Source organism: Mustela lutreola, chromosome 5 (genome assembly GCF_030435805.1).
Source record: "Mustela lutreola isolate mMusLut2 chromosome 5, mMusLut2.pri, whole genome shotgun sequence".
In the NCBI taxonomy this organism is placed as follows: Eukaryota; Metazoa; Chordata; class Mammalia; order Carnivora; family Mustelidae; genus Mustela; species Mustela lutreola.
This window is the reverse complement of record NC_081294.1, coordinates 80,106,782-80,126,361: the sequence shown is the minus strand read 5'-3', so window position 1 is coordinate 80,126,361 and position 19,580 is coordinate 80,106,782. Positions and strand designations below refer to the sequence as shown.

At 44.9% G+C, this 19,580-nt stretch overlaps 1 protein-coding gene and 1 non-coding gene across 8 annotated transcripts in view; both read left to right on the top strand.

Annotated features, from left to right (window-relative positions):
- The window catches only part of FGF1 (fibroblast growth factor 1), a 98,955-nt gene that overhangs the window by 48,345 nt on the left and 31,030 nt on the right, over positions 1–19,580 (top strand). Inside the window, exon 1 of one of the 7 annotated variants that reach the window (XM_059174918.1) lies at positions 17,043–17,232. The exons of the other annotated variants lie outside the window; for them this stretch is intronic. The gene's annotated coding sequence lies outside the window, so the exon portion shown is untranslated. Of the gene's footprint in view, positions 1–17,042; positions 17,233–19,580 lie in introns of those variants that run through there. 7 annotated transcript variants of the gene reach the window in all.
- Positions 18,574–18,697, top strand: LOC131832906 (small nucleolar RNA SNORA36 family). Its single transcript, XR_009354249.1, has one exon. It is a non-coding gene; the product is annotated as a small nucleolar RNA SNORA36 family (small nucleolar RNA).

Below are 19,580 nucleotides of genomic sequence, written 5' to 3'. Positions count from 1 at the left end.
TTCCCACGACCTGTAGTAGACACCATTTAACCCATTTTACAGATGAGGAACTTGAGAACCAGAGAAGTTAAATAACTTACTCAGGGTCGCAGAGCTAGAATGGATGAGGTGGGATTCAGACCCAGGTCTGCTGGACGCCGAAGCCTATGCTCATAACGACTGCTTTATACTACCCACTGATACGAATTGAGGGACATTTCCTCCCAGCAAGCCTGCTGTAGGCCGAGAAACACAGTGTCTTCCAATACCCCAAAGAGCAAGGTACTGAGTGATGAGCTAAGTTAGAGGTGTTGTTCAAAAGCCCTGCTATGAGTGAGCTGTCTGCTGGGGCCGAGGGTGCTCAGGGCTGAGATGCTCTCATCCATCATCAGGGAATACTCACTCCATTGTGTCGGGCCCCACCTAAATGTTTTTTTATTGTCTGCTCCTCGCCATGAGTAATGCCACTTTCCATTTTAAGCTGGGAGCTTCAGGAGATGACCGCGTTCTAAGCCAGAGTTAAAAGCTAAGTGCTGCCTGGGGGATTACTCACCCACTTCAAGACTCGGCCAACATCGCACCCTCCCACTCAAGATGCTGCTGGAATAGCTCTTCCTTGCCAAAGCCTAAAGGAAATCTGGCTTCCCCTAGAATCAGACTGGGAATGGTGCCAGGTTATCAGAAAGCTGGCAAGTTAACTGATTCTCCAAGTGAAACTACTGTAGTTGTTCTGGTCCCTGCCTGTGTGGTAAGGTTTGCTTGCTTGTTCATTCCTGTGGCATAGGCTGAGGGCCTACTACGCACCAGGAACTCTGTTCCATGTGAGAGATACTGCGGTCATCCAGATGGCTTTAGTCCTTGTCCTCAGAGCTACCTTGTCTGGGGCAGATGAGCAGACACTGATTGCAAGACATCATAACTGGCAGAGTATAAGAAATGAGAGGACATGAGAAGCTCAGGGAGTCTGAAGCACTCACAGCTGAAGGATTTATGCCAGAGTAGGAGCTGGCTAGGTTTCTAAATTGTAAGCAACCAAAACTGATTTCTACTGCTAATCGACAGAAAGAGAATTTAGAGAACCTGGGGTTGCCCCAAGAATCACCAGGAAGGGGCGGTGGTCCAATATCACAGAAAGGGTGTAGCCAGACCAAGACCCTGGGGGGTAGGTAATCCCTCAAATAGGGGATGTGGCTTCAGATACTGAGCAGTCAAAAGGATGACAAATGTCCAACACAGCAGGTAGAAGTAGAGAAGGTGGGGAGGAGAAGCCAGTCTCAGAATGACCTAAGATAGTCTGAGTCACAGAAACCAAAAGGAACAGCTTAAAGAGAGCGCTGGCTTATTGAGGGAAGCAGGCAATGGGGCCAGGCAGCCCGGCTCCCAGGGGTTTCCACAGGGAGTGAAGTTTGCTGTTCAACCAGACTTTGAAGCTTTTGTGGGGAAACAAGCCCTGTGCTGCAGGTAAGGAAGAATGACATTCTAAGCCTTTCCCTTTTGTTTTAGGGCTCCTTGGGCCTTTCTGGAAGGCCCCATTCTCAAAGGATGCCTTGAACTTATAAAAACCAGTTAAATCAGAAAAATGTTCTCCATATCATTGTTGGGAAAGATGACAGGGACAAGCCAAGGAGATAATAATGATAATAGCCGACGCTGACTGCTTATGCTAACATGAGCTTACATGCATTACTTCATTTACTCCCCATAATAAGCCTATTGGTTTACAGACAAACAGACAGAGGCACAAAGATTATCCGTGACTTGGCCATAGTCCCATGGTTAGCAGATGGTAGAGCAGGAGGCAAATGCAGATCTGCTTTACTTTATCTAGAGTCTGCTGACAGGAACCACAAGAACAGAAAGGTCAGAGGAAGAAAAAAGGTTATGGCAAGAGAAATCATTTCTTTCTGTGCATGTCATGAGGGATTGGAAGCCTCGGCCCTTACCTCTTTCCTCTCCCATGGGTACCATATTGAATCTTAAGAATAGGCATTGCTCCAAAGAGAAATTTTCAAATTTTATCTGAAGGGGAAAAGGCCTCTTTTCCTAGAGGGAGCCTTGAGGGAGGAACTTGTAGCAATAAGTCAAGATACTAACCCTTAGACTACAGCGAGAGGTATATACAGCATTTTTAATGGATTTTTTAAAATAGAAATTTCTCTAACTATACAAACAAACAATGAGGGAAATATGGAAAAATAGAAAGAAAACAAAAGTCACCTGTAACCTTACCATTCAATGACGGCCGTTGTCACATTTCTGAGTATTTGTGTTTTGTGTTTGTGTGTGTGTGTATGTGTAATTTGTACTCTCACTTTCCAATGTGCATATATGTATGTCATACTGTCTTGTAAAATCAGTTATTCATAGCTGAAATAATTGTTATTGCCTTGATTTCACCTTTTTCCTCAAGGAAAAATCATATCTATCAGAATCTTCCATTTGCAAATCTACTAAGCTACTCTTAGTTTGCAGAGTAGCAGAGTAGGTATGTAATGCAAGCCTGTTTGTTCAAAGTGTGTAGATGGGATGGACTGCATAGAGCATATGTGAAAATGCCTGGTTCTTTAAGGAGGATGTGCTTGTTCATCACTCACTTAACATTTCTAACTGGTAAGCATTACCTGAAAAATGCCTACCATACTAAGTAACTCATCAACTAACCTCATCATTTATTAGATAATCATTCATTTATCAGGAGAGATTTATTTCATCATCTACCATCTGCGTAACATTAAAAAAAAACGTTACGTAGACAGAAACTAGAAAAGCAGTTTCTAGCCCTGAGCTCCGAGTGGAATCCTGGTTCTGATCCCACTTCTCCTTCTCCAGCCTAGGGGACCTCATCTCCTTCGACATCCCCGCCAAAGGCGGTTCAAAACCCCTGAGTTCAACATACACAGAAACTCTGTTCTCTCGGGCAGGAGTGCAGCTGGACCTCTCCAGGCCTCTCTGAGTGTCTTGTCCGAGTACCCATGGGGCCCAAGTTAGCTCACAGCCAGGTCTGGCACACCCTGCTATGGTCAGCTCTTGGCACACCCAGTGCCCTCCACCTCTTGTCCTTTCCCCCGACTCCTCAAGACAAAGTCCTACCGCTTCAGGAGCCTTGCGTCTTCCCTCTGTGCAGCCCAGACATCTGGTTTGAGTTGAGAGTCAGTGGCCGGTCAAGCGTTTGCACCATGCAGTTGGATTTGCTGATGTAAACAAAGGAGATTGCATGTGAGTTTTCTGACCCCGGAAAGGCCCCACAGGACGATTCCCTTGAGCCTCGGTCAGGATTTTTTAACCTTGTCCAAGGGGACAAGGAAAATTAATCTGAGTTTAATTAATGAGCTACAGCCAAGAGAGAAGCAAAGGACTTGGACCCTCTCTTTCCTTCTCTGTCTCCATGTAGCCCTGTTCTCAGGGAGCCATTCCTCAGCCTGAACTGAGGCCACATTGCAGCCAGGCGAGCCATGTGGCGCCCCAGGGAGCCAAGGGTTAGCCTCTGCTCACAGTGGGCGCATCCCTCCGCTCCCCCCAGTGCAGGGCTTCCTTCTCCCCTTGCTTTTTCGCTTTGTGTTTCCATGCTTCATTGGATTTTATCTTTACTTACAAAAGCAAATGGCTCGTACCTAAATTTTATGTTTTAAATTTAATGTTTTAACAGGGTATCATCTCAGGCCCCACCCATCTAGTCTCCTTGAAATGCCTGGGGTCTCCATCACATAGCCATTTGCAAGCAAAAAACCTAAAATGATAATTCAAATGGAAAGACCTCCTAACTCTGGGAGTGGCTGAACTTTTCTGCCTTGTTCAAGAGCTCAGTTCTTTTCATCTATGAAAACAAGAATAACAGTATGCTCCAGTCCTGCCGCATGAAATCATGACATAACATCTAGGAAACCCTTCATAAGATAGCACAAATTAATTAGACTTTATGGTTATAAACTTCTTATTTTTTAAAATTTCTGAACATGTTATATTTTGCTCATTCTTACTGTTACAATTACGTTTTGTGGCAGCTGGTGCTGGTTATATATTTCTAGTAGCGATACCAAATTTCCATGTGATATAAATTCCAGTTTGAACACTAATTCAACTTTAAACATACTAATTAAATGATAATTAAAGATACATTTGAGCTGCATATATCTAGATTAATCAGGAAAAGTCATTCTGTATATGGAAAATGAACCCACTGGAAGAAAGAAATGACCAAGAAAACAAGAAACCCTTACCAACCCCTAAATTAACCGACTAACCAGCTGGCAGCAGAAATCTCAGAGCAAACATGGATAACTGTGGCACCATGCTGGAGGGACCGTACAAGATGATTTTCAGTAACTTTTTACCACCACCACCAAGACTCAAACAGTCACATTAGGCATTTAGTTCTCCTGGCCCTGCTTCTTCCTGGGCCCCCCACAACCTGTTTTTCTTATCCCGCCATTCTCACTGGAAAACCTCCGGCATCTGACGTTCTTGACTAGAGCATCTTGGGTGCAGAAATCCCTCAAGAGTTCTATGCTCTGAATTACCATTCCCACTGCCCAAATCAAGACTTTTTTTTTTTTTTTCAAGATTTTATTTATTTATTTGACAGAGAGAGAGAGAGCATGCACAAGCAGGGAAAGCAGCAGAAGGAGAGGGAAAAGTAGGTCTCCTTGCCAAGCAGGGAGCCCGATGCAGGACTCTGTCCCAGGACCCTGGGATCATGACCTGAGACACTCAACCAACTGAGCCACCCAGGTGCCCAAAAACTCTTCTTAAAATAGGTATGTTTTTAAAATATTAGCCAGAAATCATAGTTATTTGATTTAATAAATGTCAGGCAATATCTACTAAGCATCTACTAAGTGCGAGATAAGAGTGTGTCTTCTGGGGAAGGGAGGGCGTAAGATACAATCCCTGTCCTCAAGGAGGTGAAAAGTCACCAGGGAGGCCAACCAGAGGATACAAGTAACTCTCCTTGCTGGGGAGAATGTAGGGATTACCACAAACAGCACCAGCCAACACACTGCAGGAGGAAACAATGAATTTGAACTTGGCGAGGATCAGGACAGGTTCAGAAAGGAGGCAGCACTGGCCCTCAGTGAAGGGCATTTGTCCTTTGAAAAGATTAGATGAACTCTGGTGGCCCCCTAATTGGTGAATTATTTCAAGTCCTGTGCCTATTCTGGGCCAAAAACTGGAAGAAAGTTTAGCATCCTGGCTTTTCTTCCCTGAAATGGGCCAGCTCCTTGTTCCTGAGGATCATGTAATGTCCCCCAGCTGGTGCAACACCCTGGGACAAATGGGGTGCTGCACACATCCCTGACCCCACCCACTGAACTCCTGCTCATCCTCAAAGGTCACAGTTCAGTGTGACCTCCTCTGAGACTCCCCACCCCTCTCCCCCTGCTGGTGCGGTCACCCTCTCCGGCCAGTGTCTGATTTCAATGGACAGAGAGAGGAATTGGCACTGTTTCAGACCGTCTTAGTCAGCTGTTTGCTTTTCAAAAATGCAGTATCTCCCCCTGCAGGAATAAAACTAGACAAGGAAAGCAGGGATTTGGCTTTTCTGTTGCCTCTGTGTCCTCAGTGCCTGATAAATCATAGTATTTACTAACTATTTGTTGAATGAATTAATGAATAGTAATAGATCAACTCATCCTTCCCCTGGCTATTTCATCTCTCTGATCTGTTAGTTTTTACAGGGAGAGATCAATGGTTTTAGAAAATATGTAGGATTAATGTTACATGGATGTAATCAATCAAAAATATTCATACTTGGGACCACCTACTTGGCTCTGGCAGTAGAGTGTGTGACCTTGATCTCAGGGTTGTGAGTTCGAGGCCCATGTTGGGTATAGAGATTACCTAAAAATAAAATCTTTAGAAAAATATATTCATCCTGGAGTTCAGTATGGCAACTGGCAATTAGCAATTTCTCAGGCTTTGGTTCATAAAGTTTTCAGGAAAATCCACACACTACACAGCACAGTACAGCTCGTCGTTCCCCCTCCTGCCCTCGTTTCTTTCAGTAACCATTTAGTAAGCATATATTATGCACCAAGACTATGCAAGGCACTGCAGTTACAAAGCTGAGTGCCATAGACAAGGGCCCTGCCCTAACGGCATGAAGTCAAGGGGGAGAGAGAGTCCAGGAAACAGCACCAATGAAGAACAGAGGGATAAGGGTCACCCCACCCCCAGGAGGGCTAGGCCTGGTCCTGGGGCTGGTGGTAAAAGAAGGCTTATTTGAGTACCATTTGAGGTGAAGTCTGAAGAAAAAGTAGGGATGTGCTGGGGGTGGGAAGCAATGTTGGCAAAGAGAGCCTCAGGCCAAGGGAAAAGCAAGTTCAAAGGCCCAGAGGTGAGAGCAAGCTTGGCACATTTGTAAAATGGAATCTCACTCTTGTTGGAGGCGACTGAAGGGTCCAATGCCAGGGAACATGGGCCTTTTTATTCAACACCAAGACCAAGAGAGCAGGGAGGCAGTGTGGGTCACTGGTTGTGCCTTGGGAGATGACTGGAATGTAAGCTCCATGGGGTAAGGACACTGCCAGCTTATTCACCATCTGAATAAGGGGCCAGGAACACAGCACATTCTTAACAACCATTTTCTGAGTGAATGAATGAAGCACCCTGAGATGACCTCAGCCCTCTCTTCGAAGTGTCACCAGGCCCCAAGGCCTCATAAGACTAGGAGGTGTCTCAAGAGCTGGCTGGTCTGCTCCCTCCCCTCCAGGCTGTCTGACCTGCCCTTAAAACTCTCAGAGGTGACATTATCTTGTATAAAGTATAGCAGCATGACTCGGAAATGCAGTTCTTGAGGGCATACACATGCAGGTGAGGGGCAGAGGATCTGTCCCATTATTTGGTGAGTCACAGCAGGACAGACAGGAGCAGGGACAAGAGTCCTTAATGCTCAGACTGGCAGGCCAGGCAGCAAGGGCATGCTGGCTGTCCAGTGTTATTCATCGTCTGTGAAGATGCCCTGGTGCTCCATTTCTCAATCTGCTCATGAAGATCAATGAGACCTGCCTTCTCAAAGCAGCACCAGCCAATGCAGAAATCGTATTTTCTGGTATAGTTGGCAGTGAGGAATTTAAAATCCATGTTTCTCTCCCACCTCTCAGTACCACACCCTAGCTGAATGCCGCCGGCTCTCTCAGAGAAGGCTACTGCGCCTGGATCTGGGAGATCCTGGCTAGGAAGCCGGGAAGAGTAGACACCACATTTAGCCTAGGCCCACCTCTCTCACCCTATCTGAGGTTCCGTTGCCTCTCACTTGGGCTGCTGCCCTGTTCCCTCTTCTGCCTCACCTCCCCTACTTCTCCACTGAGCAGCCAGAGTGACATTTTTAAAAAGCTAATCTGATCACATCACATCCTAGCCTGCACTGCTTTCTCCTTCAGAAAAAAATTCTCCAGTGCTCGGCATGGCCTTACCCTGTCAATCTCCAGCCACAGCTGACTATTTTCTCCCCAAGTGAAACATGCTCTTCCTGGACTCAGGACCTTTGCACATGCTCTTCCTGATACCTTCTTTTCCCTACTCACTAGGAATATAAATTCCACTTCTTCTAGCAAGTCTTCCCATCTCTCAGGCTCTGTAGGTCACCTATTATCTAACTTCCATGGTACCCTGGACTTCACTGCAACACTCAGTTCACTGGGAATCCCTTTTATGGTGGGTAATCCCCACTAGAATGTGAACTTCAGAAGGTCCTTGTTGCATCTGCCTTGCTCCCCACTATATGCTTCATGTCTGGCACAGCAGAAGCTTGTCAAGTGAATAAATGAGGACTCCAGTCTTTGAACTGGCAGGAACAACGTGATCAACTAAAACAACAGGCAGAGAGAAACAGAAACATAACAGAACCTCATTACATTCCCTTTTTTTAAAAAAGATTTTTTTAAATTTATTTATTTGACAGAGAGAGAGAGAGAGAGAGAGAGATCACAAGTAGGCAGGCAGGCAGAGAGAGAGAGAAGTGGGGTCCCCGCTGAGCAGAGAGCCCGATGCAGGGCTTGATTTCAGGACCCTGAGATCATGACCTGAACCAAAGGCAAAGGCTCAATCCACTGAGCCACCCAGGTGCCCCAGAATCTCATTACATTCCTAAGCTAAATGATCACCCCCACCCCAGGCTTGATTTCCTCTTATCATGGGTATGTATATTATGACAAGGCCTCAGTTAATTCTTCAGAACTGGTTTCTGGTTGGGTTTGGAGAAATATGAGCCTTGCCACCACAAGCCACCATGGTCAGTAAGCTAGAGCTCTGAAACAGTCGAAATCAAGTCAAGAGGCATTGGTGTGTCTACCAGTGGCCTATTGCCCCTGCCACGGAGACAAGGAGCCCTCCTGCCCCAGCCTCACACAGCAGAACAAGGCCAGAAGGACCTGGAGCCTTCACTCATTTTGTCTTACCTTCTGTCTTATTTTCTTCCCCCCAGCAAGGACAAACAATAATTCAGTAAAGGAAATATGAGTAATGGAAAGAAAGAGAAAAAAAATAAACATATCAAAATGGGCAGTGTCCCTTGGGCCCCTACTTTTAAAGAAAACAGGGAGAGTAGATTTGGAGACATTTCAGTGACTCTGCTAAAAAGGAGAAAAAATAATCAAGCTGGCCTCTCCCTTTACAGGCTGGATTCCTTATCTCTCTCTTGCTATAGAAAGAAAGGATTTCCCAGGCCAGGGGTTGTCCACTCTGGCCTGCATCAGAATCCTGTGGGGAGATGAGCTGAGCTGGCAAATGCCAGCCCCCGACTCAGGTCCAGTGAATGAAAACCCCTGGGGGAGGGGCCCTCACATGATCCCCCCCACCTCCACCTCCACCCTCCCCTGCAGGGAGGACCCTTTCTGAGGAACAAAGCTCAGGAGTCAAAGGCAGAGTTTCTGCCCTGGGTCCACTGCCCTAAGGTCCAGCTCAGGGTAGAAACTCAGATGTGCTCCCGGGGTCCCCAGAGTCAGGTACTGAAACGCTTGTTTAAAATAAATGGAAAAGGCCTAAGAAAATCAAAAGAATTACTGCAACACAGACAGGTTTATAAAACAATAAGCAATCATCCTGTGGATCTCTGGTGAGGCTTACCCTGTTTTGATTAAAAACTCAAAGAGGCTTTGTTACCTGGATCTCAGGAGTTTGGAGAGGAAGAAAGCGAAGTCCTCTGAACAGAGCAAGCACTTCTCTCCTCTATGGAAGGGTGGGGTGGGGTGTGCTTTAGAGAAAGCCAAGCAGCCTTTAAGGCACATCCCCCAACCCATGCCCCTGGCAGGAAAGGAAGAGGGGAGCAGGAGACTCTACAGCCCAAACGCAGGAGGGAGGCTGGTCTTTTGTGAATTCCCAAAATATGAAAGACAGTCATGCACACGCTCCGACCAAATGCCATCCTTACAGCCACCCTGTGAGCAGGTACCATTCACGTGAGGACAGATTCAGACAGCAGGAGTGGCTTGCCGGCAGCCACGCATCTAGCTAGAAAGGGGCGAGTCAGAGGTATTGCCGGTCAGTGTAATACCTGTCGGTCTGAATCACAGTGATTTCTTACCTTGTATCTTGGCTGTCTCTTATTTTAAATACAAGGACAGACCCCATTTGGAAGGTGACATGAGTGAGAATTCTCAGTCGTCTGCTGTTTTTATTTTAGGCTGTATCAAGCCTTACCTCCGCCTGGGAGATGAAGCAGGTTCTTAGTTCAGTACGTGTTACTGACGGCCTTCACTACATTGTGCTCTGCGGCAGGCACAAGAACCCCAGGTTAAGTAAGTGGGAGGTGAGGTCCCCCTTGTAAGAATTTATGGTAAATTTACAAATTCACAGTGGATTAAAGAGACAGACATAAAGCACTGGCAGGTAGTTTTACCAGAGGTCTGGGAATTGCTGGGTCATAGAGTCATCAATGCCGGCAGATTTAGAGAGGAGCTGATCTTTGACCAGAGGTCAGGAATGGTTTGTCAGAGCAGAGAGGCAAGGATGGTGCAGTGAAGCAGTAAAGAGGCCAAGCATCCATCAAAAGACAACTCCAAGGCTGCCCACAGCCAACGCTGCCTCCCCGCATTCTGCTCCCCCTGAGTCTCCGCCTAGTGGACTCTGGCAAGTGCCCGAGTTCACGCTGGAAAAGCAACCCTCTGCTTGGGTCACGCATCCAGAAACGCCTACGGTGAAATCCCAAGAAGGGTGCTGTGCACCCTCAGAGCACTTTGAGACAAGTGGGGCAAGGCTCCCATTTTATGTGGTGATTCTGAAACCAAAGTCAGCAGGTCTGAAACTTTCCAATTAATTTCTCCTCTACCTTGAAGGGCAGACATATAAATCAGAAGGGAAGACCATGTATGACAAGGAGTAAAATGGAACTTAACTTAAAGCCATAATGGGCAGAAACCTTCGGAATATTTTGAGTGAAAACCTTAACAAAATGCACATGCTTCCCCCAGCAATTCCACATCCATAAATCCTCCCCAGAGGAAGGGAGGATGCAAGGCACGGGGCGCAAGGATGACTAGAGCTGTGTGTTTGTAATAGTGACAAACAGTACACAACCAAGCGTCCAACAGAAGATCAGCTCACAGAATTTTGCATGTCCACAATACGGAATCCTATAATCCTCTGTAGCCATTACAAATGGAGACACAGATATATGTTTATTATTTATTTATTTTTAAAGATTTTATTTATTTATTTGACAGACAGAGATCACAAGAAGGCAGAGAGGCAGGCAGAGAGAGAGAGAGAGAGGAGGAAGCAGGCTCCTCGCTGAGCAGAGAGCCCGATGCGGGGCTCGATCCCAGGACCCGGGGATCATGATCTGACCTGAAGGCAGAGGCTTTAACCCACTGAGCCACCCAGGTGCCCCAAGATTCATGTTTATCAACGAGGAAAACAATCCTAATGTATTTAGTCAAGTCTGCTTATCAATAAGCAGATTATAAAACAATTGATATATATGTATAATTTACGAAGTGGAATCATGTGATTCTACTTTCTTCAGACCAAGCCTGAATCCATTGAATAGAATTGAAATCATATAGAATAAACTCTCTGATCACAGTGTAATTAACTGAGATATCAAAAACCTAACTAGGAAAACTGCAAATATTTTCAATTAAACAACACACTTTGAAATAATCCTTCAAAAGAACATTTAGAGGGTAAGGAGAATTTTTAGAGTAACTTAAACTGAACAATATACAAAATATAGCATATGAAAATTTGGGGAGGCAACTAAAACAACTATTAAAGGGAAATTTTATCTTTAGCTACTCATATTAAAAAAAAAATTAAGGTCTAATATTGATGACCCAATATTCTGCATGAAAATAAGTAAATGAGGGCACCTGGGCAGCTGTCGGTTAAGGGTCTGGCTTCAGCTCAGGTCCTGGTCCCAGGAGTCCTGGGATCAAGCCCCTCATCAGGCTCCCTGCTCAGTGGAGATTCTGCTTCTCCCTCTGCCTGCCCCTCCTTCTGCTTGTGCATGCTCTCTCTGACAAATAAATAAAATCTTTAAAAAGATATTAAAACAAGTAGATAAGTAAGAAAATAAATAAATAAAAGGGCAAAGTAAAGTAAAAGTAAGCCAAAATAAGAAAAATGAAAAATAAAGATAGCAACAAAACAGAAATCAGGCAAACAACACAGAAATCTAAGAAAGCAGAAAGCTGTCTTTCTGTTTCAGGAAAATCTACGATATTCCTATATATAAGGCCCTTTGTAAAAGGCTTCTATCCCTAGGAACAGACATGTTAACAGAAGTTATCTTTGGCTGATAGGATCAGGGACAATCTTTAAAGACTTCTTACCGACATTCATCTGTAATTTTCTTGTTTTTCTATCCCTCTTTTATATTTGAGGGCTTCTAAGGGGACTGACATCCTCTGCTTATTTGCTGAAAAGCAACAGACCCTATTAACCCTTTGTTTTACAAAGGAAGGGCAGGGACCCCTGATGATACAGAAGTTCTGAGTGGTAGGAAGGTATCTCTCGATCAAACTGTAGAGAGAAAAGGAGCCCCCTTTGAAGTTTCCTTCAGTTACTAAGACTTTATTCACGGAGACAGCTTTGGGCTGGTGCAATTATGTTTTCAATAGCTTCCCTCTTTCTGCAAGCAAAAGGGCTGCCAGGGCAGGAAGCAGAGCCTAATTCACTATACTTACCACAAGACTGTCTTCTGTTGTTCATGGGATGCTTAATTAATATTAAGCATTAATATTAAGCATTAATACTTGAGAGAGAAAGCTTCCTTTAAACAAGGAAATGAAACAAGGAAATTAAACTACACATCAGTAGTTTAAATACAATTCACAAATAAGGAATTTGATAAGGAGACAACAATCAAAATGAGGAGCACATCTGTACTGGGGTCCCAAGAAAAGTGATGTGAAGCTCTGGGGAGGAAGAGACTGCCCCTGTGGGTGTATCAGTGCACACTGGACTGTCCCCACAGGTCCGTCAGGCCTTGATTGCTGTCTGTCTTGTCACTGCAGTATAAAAACAACAGCACAGAAATAGTAAATGTGCAATTTGCTCAGGTGATGGCCCAGGCAGTAGGAAGACCATTTCAGAACAGGATTCCAAGTCCAGATAAATCCTGCTGGGAGGATGATTGATGTGGGAGGTTTCTAAGAGCAGATAACATTTCTTTGCAATGTTTGTGCAGAGGAAAGAGGCCCTCCACAGGAAGAAGGTCAAGGCCAGTCTATTTTTATAAAAGCATTTCAAGTGGTTTAGTGGCCTTATTTCCTGTGGTTCCCAGGAATCCTGCAACAGGCTTCCAGGAGGATGTTGGTGATAGGGAGCAGAGACTTGCTGAGTGACAATCAATAATTATCTCTATATTTGCTTCACTTTTTCCAATAAAAATAATCTGGGGGAAAAACACTTGCTCTAGAAGAGCAAAGGTCAAGACAACGAAGAGTAGAATGGGACATGAAAGTCCCTTAGTACGCGGCAGAGTCCCCAGGTCAAGATTTTGCAAGCTGAAGATTGATTTATTCACTCATTCCCTTTTATTCAACAAATAATCAAGCATTCCCTCTGTGCCAGGCACCGTTTACGGGTTGGGGAGAAGGTGGTAAATAAGCATGGCTTCTGCCCTCCAGGAGCTTACAGTCCACTGGGTGAGGAAGACATCGGTCAGGTCAACACATGGATGGATATATATATATATATATATATATATATATATATATATACTTAATTACAAATGGTGAACAGGAGGTACAGAAGAGACTAATGGAGGCAGAGGTGAGGACAGAACTTAGATTGGGAGGTCAGGGAAGACCTTTGAGGAGGTGACTTCAGCTGCCATCTGAAGAGTAAAGAGGAGCCAGCCAGGGGAAAGTGCTAGAAAGTGAACAACAATGTGTATGAAGGCAGTCATGTAGAAAAGACCACACTAGCCTCAAGAATCCAAGAGAAGACAGGAGTGGAGGAGTGGAGGAGTGAGTTGAATGCAGTGGGCAAAGGGAGGGAATGGTGGGAGGTCAGGTCAGACCACCCAGGAGCTTGCAGGCCATGGTAAGGATTCAGACTTCACTTTATGGGAATGAAAAGCTATAGAAGGCTACAAACAAAAATTTGATGTAGGTTTTCAAAGAGATAAATGTGATGGGAGGGGCCAAGGACTAGAGAGAAGGCTATTTCAGAAGTTAAGACAGCGGACTGGACGGGGTGTTGACAGTAGGTACTAAGTACATAAATTTGATAGCTCCTGACTTAACCATAAGAGCTTAGGAATTCAACCAGCATACAGGGCTGGGACTAAGGTGAGGCAAGGGAGGCACTTGCTTTGGGCACAAAATTTACTCAGAAACCAAGATAAATAATATTTTAGTGCAATATTTTTTATTTTTATTTATTTTTAGAAATTTTCTTTTTTTTTTTTTTTTAAGATTTTATTTATTTATTTGTCAGAGAGAGAGAAAAGCAACTGAGCACAAGCAGGGAGAGCAGAAGGCAGAGGGAGAGGCAGGGACTTGATGCCAGAACCCTGAGATCATGACCTGAGCCAAAGGCAGCCGCTTAACCAACTGAGCCACCCAGGTGTCCCAAGTGCAATATTTTCTGAAGTTTATGTGTTTCTTAAGTAATCTCTACACCCAGTGTGGGGCTCAAAGCCATGACCCAAGATCAAGAGTCATGTGCTCTTCTAACTGAGCCTGTGTGCACCCCCTTTCGTGCAATATTTTTTTGAAAAATCAAATTTAGGGCAAAACAATCCTTGATGAGCAAAACAAATTTCTTTTAAAAAGACAGGATCAGCAACATGCTGTGCCAAGCCACATAAGGAACCGGAGGCAAAAGGAAAACATCTGTAATACTGATAGTGTTTATACTTAAAATTTTTATATTGTATTCATTTCCTCACTCTTGTTCTGGCTAAGCTGACCTTCCCCACCTGTAAACCAAGAGGCCACCACATCACCTTCTGCTCTTCAAGTAGACAGTATGCAAAGAAAACTTAAAGACAAAAATCATCGCAAGCCCCCTGGTGGTACAGATGCTACTCTTTTTCCTGATTCTGAGAAAAAAAGTATACCACAGTCGCTCCATAAATACTTGTTTTTTTAATTTTTATTTTTTAAATTTCTTTTCAGTGTTCCAGAATTCATTGTTTATGCACCACACCCAGTACTCCATGTGCCCTGCATAATACCTATCACCAGGCTCACACAACCTCCCACACCCCTCCCCTCAGTGATTCCACAAATATTTCTGATAGTGTTAACAGCTGATATCAGGCTCTTCATATTTTAGGAACTTTGCCAGAAACTGGTAAATACAATGATCTCATTTTACGCTCACACCAATCGAGTGAGGAAGGTATAGCATTATCCCTGTTTTACCATGATTGGCGTTTATCATGATAGGCTAGCATTTAGTGAATACAGGAAGAAAGAAAGAAAGGATATACAGATTGAAGGTTAAATGAGAGAAAAGAAAGTGATGGGCCTCTTACTATTCCTTAGAAGTTCTATCTGGATAACCAGTGATTCCAGCTCTCTAGGCAAACACTCTTCTCTGACAAACACTAATTACCACACTTAAATGGACCTGTACAGAAAGGAAACTAAACTTAAATACCACCTTTTTCCATAGAGATTATTTTTGTAAGTTAGGTGTGTTAAACCGAACAGCTTTTCTAAGAACATATTTCTTGAATTTATTCATTCCCAAATATTTACTGAGGTATCACTGTACATCAGGCACACATCGGGGTGCTCTCATGTGGGAGCAAATCAAGCCTGAATGTGGATCCTCATGAGGCTTATAATCCACTGTGTGTGTACATGTGCATGTGCGTGTTGCGAGATGTGTTGGCAAGAGACAGTCAATAACTAGGAAGCAAACACAAATATAAGATCATAAATTATCGTAAGTGTTACAGAAGTATAGACAGGGAAGTGAGGGGAGATGCCTAGATAGGGTGGGCCCGACACATTTAGACTCCAGCAGGAAAATATCTTGCTTCCCATAATATTTATGTTGCTGAAAATGCTGTGAAGAATTTTTGCAAATCAAATCAATCAAACTCCCACCACAGAATATGAAATTTTATAACCTAATGATTTACTTCTATGGAGAACAGTTTTTTTTTTTTAATTTTTTTTTTTAAAGATTTTATTTATTTATTTGTCAGAGAGAGAGCGAGCAAGAGTGAGCACAGGCAGACAAAGTGGAAGGCTGAGTCAGAGGGAGAAGCAGGCTCCCTGCGGGGCAAGGAGCCCGATGTGGGACTCGATCCCAGGATGCTGGGATCATGACCTGAGCCGAAGGCAGCTGCTTAACCAACTGAGCCAAGACTATACTTTCAGGGATCATTTCTATAGTTTGTTAACCAACTGAGCCACCCAGGCGTCCCTGGAGAACAGTTTTGAAAAGGAACACTATGAACTTATTTTCTACCCAAACGCATCTATGGGAAAGGTCTTCCCACCACTGAAGGATCAAGAATATAATACTGGAAAACACCGGAAAATGTTCTGCCTTCTGTCTGTCCTATCCCTATAGGCCCATCTAAACATCTAGATTTATGGAATTCCCGAGGAGCCCCTTTAACTCGCCAACACCAAGGAGGAACCAAGGAATGTATGACCTTTAAAAGCCGGCAGAAATTACGCACAAAAAGATGGCAGCCTAGTGAAGTAAGAAATCCTTCTGACATTTCTTCTTGCCTCCTGTTGCCTAATCTACTTTCAGAGGCCAATAACGTAGAAATTGTCCATTTTTCAAACAACCCCACCCAACAGAGTAGCACTTTGATCTCAAAACAAGCGAGGAGCAATGGACGGTGCAAGATAGAAATGGCTTCGAAAGGTCAGTCAGAAAAAAAGAAATAAACAAGGAGAAGAACCATGAGGAGTTGAAGGAATGAAAGCAAACCCTGCTTTGAACTACCTGCCAACTTGAATGCAAACTCCCCTGAGAGGCCATGGTTGGCAGATGAGCATACTATCAAGGTTACTGGTACCTACCAATGCTTGCGATGTGCAATGAGCACCTTCCCGGATATGCTAGACACTGGGTCTGAAATTTATCTCTTAGTTTACCCTCTTGGATACAAGATTTTAACGCACTTTCAAGCTCTTTCATCCCTTATCAAACCCAGTCCTTGCCCAGGGCCTTCAGTGATATTCTCTTACTTCACCTCCTTCCCATAAAACCCACCTGGTTCCTGCCAACAGCTAGGCTATGGATAGGGCTGTGTGTGGAACACCAATGTGGATAGGGCTGTGTGTGGAACAACATGGCCAAAGAACTATGAGAGCCATTGGGCCTGCTGAAATGAGGCAAAATGTGCAGATGGGGGAATGGTCCCTTTTAGACTATTTTTGTGGGATCAAAGGGAGCTGGCAAGTGAAAGGAGCCTCTAAAAATAGCCAAAGTCCTTAAAAAGAAATCATGCAAAAGGAAACAAGGTTTATACTGTCCTAATGTAGGTTCTGCAAAAACTAAGCCCCAGCAGGCAAGCGCTGGGACAGCTTATTATTTTTTTCCTGCCCTTTGGAGACACCCACTGGGTCCCTTTGCAAATCCTGGGCCCTGCTCCCCCCGCCTGCTTCCTGCATAGTGCTAGAAGCCTCTGCAGGAATGTAGCTCTCCTGGGGCACAGCCTGGGCCTCCATGGCCCACTTTCAAGATCCAGAATAGACTCTGACATGTGAAACGAGCTCCACGGGGTTTACAATCCTCCTTCGTATCCAAGCACCTTAAACACAAAACTTCACACCAGGATTGCTAACCATTCTTCCAGAGACGCCTGGAGATCATCTGCCTGGCAGAAATGTGAGTTTTGTCCTTTTTACTCTTCAGTGTTCTGAGCACACTTGGGGCTCAGGGTTTTGCTCTTGGCTCAGCCACAGATTTGCTTTGATAAGATGTTCAGCCTCTCTGTGTCTCACTTCTCTTGACTAGAGAAAAAGAGAAAGGGTTCATCTATCCCACGTCATAGGAGGAATAGGAAATAAACAGTAATTACCAAGTATGTCTTACAGCATCTACACACAACAGGCATCCAGAGATGCCTGCTTACTCCTATGAAATGTTTGGTGAGACTCCAAGTGCCATAAAAATGTAAATAACCAATGCCTGAAACCATAGGCTCATATTAACAACTATAACAATGCCTTCTATTTCCCAGGTGCTAACTACAGGTGTGGCCCCTCCCAGGCCTTCGGGGCTCTAGTCCTTCCTCACAGCACTGCCACAAGATCAGCACACTGAATGGCTCCATTTTACAGAGGAGGCAGGTGAAGATCAGATAGGTTAATGACTTGCCCAGTCAGACAAATGGTTAATGAGACACAGCAGAAACCAAAGCCCAGGTCTACAAGAACTTCCCTTTTTCCTGGCCTTTCCAGCCCAGTCGGAAGTAGGACTATCCACTCGGTTCCCCCAGTGGGCTCTGGCCTCACCCCAGCCCTTTGAAAGCAATGGCAAGTGATTCTACTGTGACAAAGGCCAGGAGGGACTTGACTGCCATCTTGGGTCATCTTGGGGAAGAAGCATCACAGTGATGATCAGAAAAGTGCTGGTGGGGTATTTATAGCACTGAGAGAGAGGCCATTCTGGGTCAAGGGAGGAACCTGCAAGGACTCCATTCAATAGACACAAGCATCTGTTGATGGGGCTACGGGAATTATAGGGAATGGGAGGGTGGGGGGCGGGGGGGGGGGTGTTAAACACAATAGAGAAGCTAAGGGTCAGTTATCCAAAGGGCCTTTTGTCTCTTTCCCGTATATCTTTGGCAGTTACAATCATGAACTCTGTGGTTAGAAAACACTACGTTCAGGGACGCCTGGGTGGCTCAGTTGGTTAAGCAGCTGCCTTCGGCTCAGGTCATGATCCCAGCGTCCTGGGATAGAGTCCCACATCGGGCTCCTTTCTCCGCAGGGAGCCTGCTTCTCCCTCTGACTCTGCCTGCCACTCTGTCTGCCTGTGCTCGCTCTCTCTCTCTGACAAATAAATAAATAAAATCTTAAAAAAAAAAAAAGAAAGAAAGAAAGAAAGAAAACACTACGTTCAGATCTTGACTCTGACACTGATTTATCTGCGTGACCTTAGACAAACTGTTTAAACTCTCCCAGCCTTGGTGTCCTTAGCTGCAAACTGGGGATAAAAAAGCCATGCCTTGAGTTCAGTTCAGGGCAGCCTCCCTGTTCAGTTAATTAATCTTTGGGACATGAGCAGGGTAAGGTAGATGATTACATAGAAAATACTACTCTATTCATTTCTCTCTCAGCCGACAGAAAGAGAGAGAGAGAGGAGAGAGGAAGGAAGGAAGGGAGCAAAAACGGAACGAAAGAAGAAGGGAGGAAGGGAGGAAGGAAAGGGAAAAGCAATGCCTATGTCACAGACCTTCACCAGGGATTAATTAAAATAATGTATGTAAAGCACTTGGGACAGTACTTGATACATAGTAAATGTTCAAGAAAAGGTCACTACTTTTTGATTTATGAACTTATTTGATTATTTATGGGTATGTCCAGAACAGGCGATCGGGAAACCCACGGTAGGGCAAGCCCTCAGCCTTTCCAGAGAGATAACAAACACATATTTCAAAAGACTGAGTTTGGAGAAGCCAAATTTTATAGGTCAGGAGGGAAGAACAAAAAACACCTAGCAGACCGTCTCCCTACGAGCTGGAAGGTCTGCTGTCTGTGGGAAAGGAATGTCCTTGGGGGCTGGTCCTGGAGATTGTAACTTGCACAACATTTTCAAAAGAGTTTCGGAGGCACGTCAGTGAGAACAGCCTTGAGGACACCCCTGGAGCAGCTGCAGAACCACTTTGCTTCTGGCTGGAAGCCCAGGGCTCTACAGCATCCACCTGCAGGCAGGATACTTCCGCGTAAGAAGTGTGGAGGTCTTCAGGCTGGCCCAGAGCCCGCAGGATGCTACGGACTGAGGAGCACCCGCACGGCTCAGACAGGCCTGTGGCCTGCCAGGAACATCGCTGCGCCTCTCTTCTTGGAGGGTGTTCTCTCCAAGCATTAAACTAATACCTGACCTCCAACTGAATGATGCTCTAAGAGGGTGTGTGTTTTGGGGGCGGAAGAGCCAGAACCCAGGGAACGAATAACAGATACTGGAAGAGTTCCCAGGGAATGTGTGTGTCTCTGCTGTTTCCTATTCCT